This window comes from Rousettus aegyptiacus, unplaced genomic scaffold, assembly GCF_014176215.1.
Source record: "Rousettus aegyptiacus isolate mRouAeg1 unplaced genomic scaffold, mRouAeg1.p scaffold_m13_p_2, whole genome shotgun sequence".
NCBI classification, from domain to species: Eukaryota; Metazoa; Chordata; class Mammalia; order Chiroptera; family Pteropodidae; genus Rousettus; species Rousettus aegyptiacus.
The window spans coordinates 26064982-26076146 of NW_023416295.1; positions in this window are offsets into that span (position 1 = coordinate 26064982).

Here is an 11165-nt window from a genome sequence, read left to right on the forward strand (position 1 = left end):
TAATAACATAGTGTTGGATTATAACTCAAATTAAAAATCCATATACATGAGTCCATATGAATATGAATTAATGAATAAATAAATTTAGGAAAAGAAATAAATCTTCTTGGCAGAAGAATCCCATTTAATATATGTAAGTATTCCTTCTTCCAGGAGATGAGCTTAATCTTCACTCCCCCATTCTCCTACACCTACTCCCCTCCACCTTCTTGAGAGTAGGGTAAATTTAGTGATTTGCTTCCAAAGAATAGATTATATAAAGGGAGAAATAGTAACTTTATAGCGAAGAAACCTGGCCAGCTCTGCTGTAACCAGATGATGAAGGTTAACTTCACCAGGATGTCATACAATTCATTCGCCCCTCATCTGAGAAGGGTACCTCAGCTCTGAGGCATTCTTTCCCCAAACCCATAACTCCAATCTAATTTGGAGAAAGACATCAGTTAATCCTAACTCGAGGGACATTCTACAAAATATCTGACCAGTACTCCTCACAATTGTCAAGGCCATCAAAAAGAAAAAAAAAAAAAAAAAAGGGGGAAAATCTGAGAAATTGTCACAGCCCAGAGTAGCTGAAAGAGACACAGTGATTAAACGTAATGTGGTAGTTTGGATGGAATCTGGAATGGAAAAAGGATGCTATGGGAAAACTGGTGAAATCCAAGTAAAATGTGTAGTTTAGTTAATAGCGATGGACCAGTGTTGGTTTCTTTGTTGTGACAAATGTACCACAGTAATGTAAGATGTTAACAATAGGGAAAAGTGGGCGAGCGGATCCATGGGCACTGTACTATCTTGGCAACTTTTCTGTAAATCAAAAATTATTCCAAAATTAAAATTAAAAAAAATTCTTATAGAATTGGAGAAAAGGTAATTTCTTAGAGGAAGCCACAGGTTGCAAAATATACTTTTGAATAAGTTATTCTCCCTTGAAAATGGTCCTACTGAAAGAAAAAAAGGCCACGGGGGTGAGGATGAGGTGCCCTTGGAAAGGATCCCTTAATTTTATTTACTGTGTTTTGGGGCAGAACATATTAGCATTTGGTCTAAGAACTGCAGGCTAAGTATTTATGAGGAAATTATTAGAATGTTCACATAAGCAACATAAGAGCTGCCTGTCCTCGCCTGAGGCTTTATTCATCTGTCCCTGTTTTCTGGTAGAAGCTTCAGATTTGACATCTAAAGGAACATTTTCCCACTGATTTCGCAGGCTAGCCTGGGGTCTCTGAGAATCGGCAGGGTTAGCCTTCAAGCGGAGCTCTGAATTTGGGGAGGGCCAATAGGGGGGTGATTATGCAGACAGAGCTTTCTGCATTTTCCCTTACTCTGCTTGGCAGCACAAGTACAAATTCTGAATATAAAAGGCTTCCATTAATATCAAACCAATGGAAGTCAAAGAGGTTTCTTGACTATAGTTAGGTCATAACCACAGTTTTTCTCTTGCTTCCTTTCTTTTTTTCTTTCGTTCTTCTTCGTTTCTTTCCTTTCGTTGTTCTTTCTCTTTCTTTCTTCCGTCCTTCCTTCCTTCCTTCGTCCTTTTCATTCACTCCTTCCTTCCTTCCTTCCTTCCTTCCTTCTCTCTCTCTCTCTCTCTCTCTCTCTCTCTCTCTCTCTCTCTCTCTCAACATGTTTATGAACCAAAGTCAGGATTTTGGCTCCCCTGGGCTATTTTCCAACTTCTACATTCTAGAAGTGCAGGAAAGATTCAAATGCAGTTTTAATGGTTTCCAAGAATGAGTAGAAGCAAATTTCTTAATCCCTGGGCAGCTCCTTTTCCAGCTTCCAAGGAAGGGAGAGAAATAGGGAAACAATAGAAACGGTCTTTTCCTTCTATACCACATATTGTTTCATACTTCAAACACATCTACTTCCTTCATTCATAGTTCAAAGAGCTGCCTCCACTGCATTTCAGGAACCCACACACACATTTATACCCAGACCTCGTTGTCGTCACTGCTCCACTTCCTTCCAGAAGGTGCTCTCTGGCCACAATCTCCTTCCTCATTTGTTCATTTAGTCATTCGAAAACTACTTATTGAGCAGGTCCTTTTAGGCCTAATTAGGTACAGAATGTAGGGTAAAGCACAAGAAGAAATAGATCTTGCTCTCCAGGGATTTACATTCTATTGGAGGAGGCAGACATACCTGCATGAGTATATAAATGAGATACTGAAAAGTTTTGGGTAGAGGGATGGGAGGAATGTTAGAAAGATGGTTGGGGAAGGCTCTTCTGAGGAGGTATTTGTGTCCTACATCCTGAATGAGGAATCAGCCCTACCAGCTGAAGGTAGAGCATTTCAGACAGAGGGAGCCAGAAGTCCTAAGGCCCTGAGGCAAGAATGAGTTAGAGTACACTCCGAGCTGGAGGGCTGTGATCAAAGAATGAAAGCAGATAGGCCAGAGAGAGAACAGGGTCCAACTCTTAGGGACCTTATATGTCCTAAAAAGGAGTTTTCAGTTTCTTGTCTGTGGAAGCCATTAGAGTTATAAGCAGGGAACTAACATGATGTCGAAGTTGGAAAGCCACTTTGCTTTGTGTTCCTAGAGTCCTGTACTTCCCATCACATTGTTTCTTACATATTGTAAATTACCCACTTACCATCTGCTTTCTCCCCTGTACTCTGTGAAAACAGAGACTCTAGTTTTCTTGGTCACCACTATATCCCCAGCACCTGAAACATAATGTTCAATAAAGAGCTGCTGAATGAATCACAGCTGATCTTCAGTCATTTGGTAGTTTACAAATGCAATATGTTGTTAAAGTGAACGCTGTATGTAATGACAGTGTTTTTTAGAATCGCAAAGGTTTCTGTTAATTCTGCATATGGATTGTTAAATGAGGAGATAAGTAGCAGGTAAAGAACTTTCAATGAAAGCAGTGGACGCAGGAGATTGGATAACTGGCTGATTTCTGGCCGTATAATACAGGGTAGCTAACTCCCCACCCAGAGTCTCTTCAGTGGCCCAGACTCATTCTATTGCGATGTCTCTTTCTATATCAGGCCACAGTTTAAATACAAAAACTTTAGGATAACAGTTTGGCCTGAGTGATTTTGGTTCCTTTGAAGTGGGGTTTAGATCTGGACCCTATCTTTCACAAGAGTATGCCCTCGTGGATAACCTCCTCTTTTCTTTGACCCTGGTCCTCACTATGGAATTTTGGGTATAGACAGCAGGGACCAAATGCCATAAGAGTTATGACTCTGAAGTCACATAGCCTGGGCTCCATTCCCCGCCCTTGTACTTTTTAGCTGTGTGGAATTAAAGAAATTACTTAGCCTAGTCTCCAATCCTCCTTTTTTGCCTGTGATACACATGCCTTATCCAGGAGTAAGAGGAGTAAGAGATCATGAAAACAAAGCTCTTAGCAATATGCCTGGTACACAGTAATTTGCTCAATGTATGTTGCCCATTATTAGTACATCAGAGTGTGAGAGTACATCTGTCATCTAAGAGAATGACTCCTCCCTCCAGAGTTTCTCAGACTATAAAGAGAAGGCACAAATGTTAGTTGAGACTAATTGCCCACTTCCAAATAGTCCTTAGACTGTGCATTACCAGGTTTAGTCAACATTATTATATTTTGACACCTCCGTAACCAATTCATTTTGGAGTATGGGGGAAGAAGAAACTTTCCTTTACCCTCAAGGTTCTTTCAGCTGGTCTAATAAAATAGACATGATCCTTCTTGGCCTTTTGGCTAAGATCAAGTATGAAGTAGACATGAGATTAGCAAGAGTAAATAACCAAATTTAATTACATACATATGCATGGGAACCTTGCATACATGAGAGTTAGAGACCCCACATATATGATGGGTTCAGAGACAGAAAGGGATATTGAAGTATATAAGACCATTTGAATGCAACTTAGTGCTTCAGAAGATAATTGCAGGAAGAGTACATGTTCAGTAATTATTAGTCTGCCTTCCTGGCTCCTAATTTAAAATCTAGATAGTTAAGGTCTGGGGAGCAGAAATTTCTTTTGAGGCCACAGGGTCTCTGTTGCCTTTAACTCAAAATAATCTGCATACCACTGAGGCATATCCTGGGGTGGCTTGTTCTGAACCCCTACAGGAGCTAGGCTGCATCCCTTCTATCTCTGGAACCTTCAGTACTGTCTGGAATTCAACTCTCAAGTACAGATGCCTGACTTCATAGGGACTGAATACGGCTTTGTACCAACTTTTATTGGTTTCCCTGACAATGACAACTTTCAGATGTGAAGCAAGTAGCAGAATATTAGCTAACAGAGACACTGTCCACTCTGCACTGGGGAGCCTGGTTTTTAGTTATGCAAATGTAAAGGCTCTTTTGAAATAAACATTTTTATATTTGCTTAAAAATCAGATTCAGGTTTTAGGAGGAATAGATCAGAATGTGACTATTTTGACTTCCGGAAGGGAAGAGTTTACAAGGAGAGTTGGTAATCCACAGAATAGTGGTGCGGGAGATGTAGGGTCAGGAACTTCTAAGTTTTGAAATGGGCAGTGGGTGTCAGGGAAATAGGTTTGGAGAAGATTAAGTAATTTTTTTTGGCATATGGTTAATTTGATTTGCCCATGAGACATCCAAGTGGCAATACTGAGTATAGTATATAAAATTCATACATACGTAGTTCACAGAAAAAAAAAATTCTGAAAAGACACATATCAAATTTTTAATAGTAATTATCTGAGCAATAGGATTATGGGTGATTTTAATTCTCTTTAGTATGTGTCTATACATTTTTTCCTATGATGAACATTTATTATTTGTATATAAAGGAGGCATCTTGAGGCACCTGTGTTGCTTGTGATACCTATCTTAATCGCTTGCTCTCAGTTCCCACTTTTCTTCCTGTCCATTTAAGTTTTTTCTGAATTCCGAAGTCAAGACTGTTTTTTTTTATTTTTCCCTTGTGAGGACTCTCTTTGTCTTCAAACCAGACTCCAAACAGTCTCTGGGCCTTGCCACTTCTTTTCTAGTACAATGTGGGTTCTCCCTCTGGACATGGTGCTGCTAGCCACTCTGAATAGAGCAAATATGCTGGAATGTACAGAAAGGTGCTCTTTCCTCTGATGTATTATTTCACTTTGTAGAATTTTTTAGGATTTTTGAGAACTTGGAGAGAAAGGTCACAAGTGTCGAGTAAAAGTTTGGAATAATATAATAGGCTCCTGGAGTGTATGAAATGATAAGGCTTATTTAACCTTAAAATGTACTAGATAACAAACCATTCTTTATCTCCACTGAGGAAAGACCAAAAGAAAATGGGCAGCAGTTGCAAAAAAAAAAAAAAAAAGATTCTGGTTAGATCAGCAACTTTTCAACTTTTGGCTATGGAACCTTTCCTTTTTAATAAAGCAAAACCTGGGAGTCCAATATATGAAACAGAAAAAAGGGGGAATGATGCCAGCTGAAGTCAGAGAGGGGATCACTTACCCCAACAGCTCTTTCTCCTCTCGAAGGACTTGCCAAAGCAGTTTGAAAAACAGTGTTTTAGAACAGAGGTCAACAAACTTCAGCCAGTTGTTTGTTTTCGTGTGGACCATGAGCTAAGAATGTATTTTTTTCCCCCACTTTTAAATGGCTGTGGGTAAAAAGAATGATTTTACATCACTTGTGAAAATTACATGACATTCAAATTTCAGTGTCCATAAATAAATTTTATTAGAACACAGCCACGCTCATTTGTTTAGGCATTGTCAGTGGCTGCTTTTGCTCTACAATGGCTGAGTTAATTAGTTGCTCTAGAGATCTTACGGTCTGTAAAGTCTAAAGTATTTACTGGTCCTCTGCAGAAAAAGTTTGCCGAAATCTGGTTTAGATGAAAGAAAAGGCTTTATGATATTGTTTTTAACACTGGGATATGTGATCAACTCAGTTTATATGATTTCTCCTTTTAGAAGGCATTAAAGTTAGGCTAGGCTGTGGTTTAAAAGAGGTCCTGTCTGTATAGAAGAGAAATGACTGGTCTCGAACCTCCCAGGATCCCTGAAAGTCTGTCGCTTCCAGCCCTGGGAGGCTGTGGTTTCACCCTTGGGCTCCAGCCAGTCGCCTGCAGATGGCTAAAGGGAAAAGGCAATTACCTGGCAGTATGCCAAACATCCGTTCCCCCCTCCTCCCTCTTCTCAGTTTGGAGACTGAAATTCCTGGCAGTTAAGAAAAGGATTTCCTTCAGAATACAATTGCAGTAATGCTCTGGCCAGCCAGTCGCTAGATTTCACAGGGTGGGAAACCATCTGTGATTCGGGAAGAGAGAAGAAAACCCTATCTTAAGAATTCATGAGAGATGGAGGAAAGCTCTAAGGAGACTATGAGAAAGAGAAAAGGACATCTAGAATAAGCAGAGGATGATAGCAAAAATCTTAATATCAATCTGTGCTTTCTTGCAAATTATTACCAATCATTTAAGATAAAATCAGATCATACAACACCACTTTGGTTTCTAATCTAGCATTTCACAAACATCATGTTTCTCTGATATATTAAACTGGTGGAAGCTGGAGTTATAATTCTGTCACCATAACTCTTCTGTGATTCTGGTTCCTCTGTTATAATAAAATGGGGATGAGAACTTTATACACGTTAGGGCTGGGGAAAATTTTCCCTTACCCCATCAGTTCTTCTGGTGGTCAAATAATTCCAAGAACATATAAAAGATTAACAGAAAAAAAATAAAATTTTAATACATATGCACGAGGACTTCACATAACCATGAAAGTTCCAAAGACAGTGAGGCAAAATGAGGTATATATGTCATTTTGGAGTAAGGAGGGGGAGTAAGGAGGGTAATTCACAGGTGGATGAGAAAGAGCAAACACTTGGTAAACAAATTCTTGCAGGACCAATTAGAAACAATGAGACACAGAGGAAAATCTAGGGAACAGATTTTTGCTTAATTCATATATGCTGAGTTTCCCTTCCTGAAGCAAATTTTTCTCTCTGAATCTCTTTAGGCAGGTAAGGGGGAGATAGTAAACTTCTTGACTTTGTTGGGCATGCATTGTTTTCATCTTGAAATAATCTACATGCCATGGTGGCACATTTGAGGAAGACTCACTCCTGACCCACATAGTACCTTCAAAAACATGAAGTGATTTCTCAGCCTGAAGTACAGTAACAACTGGGGACTAAGAGAGGGTATGTGAGCGGAATTGATAAATCACAAATAACTTGTTCATTTATACTTTACATTTGTTAGGGTATTCCTTTTCTTATGATCATTAATCATTTGTACACTTTTTTTCTGGCACGAACTGTTATTTCTATTTTTGAAATATTTTTATTAACTTCTTTAAAGAAACCATCTCATTATATTTTGACTATTTTACACTATTTTTGCCATACAAGTTTTTATGTGGTCAACTTTACCGAACTTTTCCTTTGTTTTCTAAATTTCATGTATTTTGGAACTCCTCACCCCACAATTATAAATTTCTCTCTTTTAGGATTTAAACAGTTTAATTCTGTTTATTAAAGAGATTTTATTCTTTTACCCTTGTTTGGTTTTAGGGTTTTTCACTGATACATTTGATTCCGAAGGTTAAAAAACAAATAAAAAAGAAAAAAGATTTATTACTGCATGACAAGAATTTTTGATTCAACAATGAATTAAACTTTTAAAAATTACGTTGGTCAACATTTTGCGGAGCAAATCAAATATTTTTGTACCCAAATATGGACCATAGCAGAGAGTTACAATCTCTGATCCATAAACTCAACAATTCTAATTTGCCTTCTAGAACCTGTGAAAATGTGGCTGTCGAAGACATCCTCTAAGATGGTTTACTGTCACACTAGCTGTTGAAATAAATTAAAATACTAGGTTGAATCATATCTTTTTTTTAAATTTATTTTTTTTATGGTGACATTGGTTAACAAAATCCAGTAAGTTTCAGCTATATACTTTTAAGGCATATGTATGTGTGTGTGTGTGTGTGTACCACTGTGTTCACCTGTTAGATTTGTCACCACATATTTGACTCTTTATCCCACTTACCTACCCTCTCCCCCTATCTTTTTTGAATCATATTATTTTTATATTTATTGCTTCCTCTGTAAACTTAAAATGGATATTGCTCATCAGTTGGTAGCTATCCTCCAAGTCCATGTGTGGTGATTCAGGGCTACAGGTTTCTTTTACCTTACAGCTTCTCTCTCTTAACACCTGGCTCCCAAGGTTACTGTTTGTCTGCATAGAGTCAAGCTGAGGTGGGGGAAGTCACGGAATAGGGTACTGGGGACTGCAGTGGAGCTTTGTGGACCAGGCCAAGTAAGTGCTGTACATCACCACCACTACCATTCCACTAGCTAGAACTGTCACATGGCCACATCTAACTACAAGCCTGAGGAATGTAGTCTAGCTGTGTCCAGAGGTAAGAAATGGGTCTGGTAAATGACTAGCTGGTGGCTGACATAGGTTTCCTAAACTCTACCAATGACTTCTTCTCTGGAATATGCAACTCTTGGGTTTTCCTGTTTTTAAGAACAGATTTTGAGTAATAGTACAGCTTTACAGTTTACAAGGAATTTTTGAATAAATTGAGTTCCAAGAGCCTTGAGATGAACATTTCCCCCATTTTATATATGAAAATGGGACTCAGAGGGGGCACATATTGATTTGTCCAAGCACATGAATTAGTGTTTTAAGTATAATTAGTGTAGAAACTGGCTCATAATAGCAGCAAGGAAACTATGAAGTGCTTTTTGGCTTATGCAGTATTTTCATGTATATTCTCCGACCACCAGTGAAGGATCTTCCCAGTCTGACAATCAGCCTCTCCATCATGTCCAGCTGGTTATTAGCATGTTGCTGGCCCAGCAGATTACAGGCTATAAATAGATGCATTTGCTGTCTGACCAAGAACTCTTTTCCTGGCGTCAGGCACTTACCTTTGCTGGAACCAAGGCCTTCTCTGCTTCTTGGCTCAAGCTACGAAGGTAGTTTTGAGGCCTCAAGTATTCACATGATGGCTTCCCTAAACGTCTACAACACAGCATAGTACTCCAAGTGATTAACAAATTGCCAAAGCTCAAAGGAGTACAATGGGATGGAGCTATACTTACAATTCTATTACCTACCAAGGGGTAGGTTTCTGCTGCTCGTGTATAACTTGTAACTTCTCCTCCCTAATGGAGGAAGGGGGAAGATTTCTCTTCCATAAACTGAAATTCCACTTTGCAGCTTTTCAAATTTCCATATTTCTCATCTTTTATTGAGATCTCCATTTGCTGCTTCCGTTTCCCCTTCCTCAAGCAAGACAGAACTTAAATGAGAACAAAATTCTTCATCAGGAGGGTTTGAAGTTTACTTCGTTAACTCCCTGAGTGTAGTAGCAGTTGATGTGTCTTCTGCTCCCTTGAGTTCTGGCTAACAAGTGCCTGGCCCCTAGTGGTTGTCCCAAATGCTTGTTGACCAAGAATATCATACAGATCAATTTTTTAGAGAAAAAGAACTCTGAATCAAAGCAAAATAGGTACCATGTTATTACTTTTAAAAATAAGACTTTTAATTACAATTATTTTCAAGCATACAGAAAAAGAGAAAATACAATGAACAACCATATACCCACCATTGTGTAATTCAGAGATTCCAATTTTCAGGCCATTAAGAAAATGTTCCAACATGGAGTAGCTTGCACTTTTCAGAATCACAGAGATACAGCTGGGGACAGACGATGAGCCAGAGCCAAGTTTTAAAAGATGGCCTTAGAGAAAAATAAAAGATGGCCTTAGAGAAGCAAATATATTGGACTCTTCATGTACAGACAACTGTGGAAAGTTGAAGCTCTGGAGAGAGTACTGCTCAGCCAGAAACAGTGAGGATATAGAAGTTAGTTTAAATGAGAAAATAAAAATTTATAGTTTTGAAGAAAGGAGGGTGGAGTACAACAAAGAATGGATAGCTTTTTAAGCAGAAATATTTGGCTGTCACAAGGTAATTCTTCAAATGTTTATTAAATTAAGTATATAAAATTTACCTGAGCTTTCCATTTCAGACTAAGTTCCCAGGGCTCAACAAAACAAGTGCTTCATTTACTTCATTTACCCTTTGATTAGTGTTTTAAAGAGTTAAGACTTTAGCACTTAAGAAAGTGGATAGCTCTGTGATTCAACTTGGTTTTCTGCCTACAGGAGACCACTCAACCTGACTAGGAATAGGAGTTTTACTAATTAGTATTCTCAAAGGCAATCTCGTTTCAGATATAAAACTTCAACTATATAGCCCTTAGCAAATCAAAAGTTGTTAAAAATAAAATGTTCAAGTCCCAAATCAATAAAGAGTCTGGATGTACTACTGCATGAGGGGAAATAACAACTCCCTCCTGGAAAAAAAATAACTGGCCTTATTATGTAATTTTATCTATGGAGGGCTACGTGTACTTTATGCAGTATTCAGTCAAAATAGCTAAATTTGAAATGTATTTACGTCTCTGAAAATTTTATCATTTTATACAAAATACTGTTATGAGATGTAAAGCTGACCATAATTCTGACTTACAAATGAAAAACTGAAGAGGGGATGTTGACTTACCCACAGTTACATGAAAAACAAAGGTAGAACTCAAAGCTGTAATTATTCTAACTGCTCCACCCCTTGACTGCTTTTACTCAATTGGGCTTTAGCATGATGCCCATGGCATACAGAGTCCCAAGATAAAACAGCCCTATGAAAGTTCTAACTATCATGACTATACGTCTGTCAACTAGGCCACTGCTTACGTATTAAACACTATTTTTGAGAAATAAAGATTTCTATTTGGTGTTCTATGTCCTGGTTTGTAACTCACACCTATTTACATATTATTTTTACTCACCTTTTCCATTTATCCTTATGCTTTACTATAAAATGAGTTTGTATTACCTTTAAAAAAAAAAGTCCCTTTAAATTACTTTATAAACAAATCAGGGTCTAGATTAATAATTATTTTGTTGCACCTTTCAGAATTGCAAATAAAGTGAGACAAATTTTTCTTCCTAAAGAGATGTCAAAAGTTTTGTTCACTTAATTTAAAATTTTTAAATACAAAATATAGCTTCATTTAAAGAGGTAGAAAGACTGGAGAAAAGGAAAAACATGAAAAGTCCAAAAAGGCAAGAGAAACATTAGAGTGAGATTCTTAAATTGGTCCATCTAATTGCTGCCTTACAAAAGGCTAAGTTTCAAATGAACGATTCAAA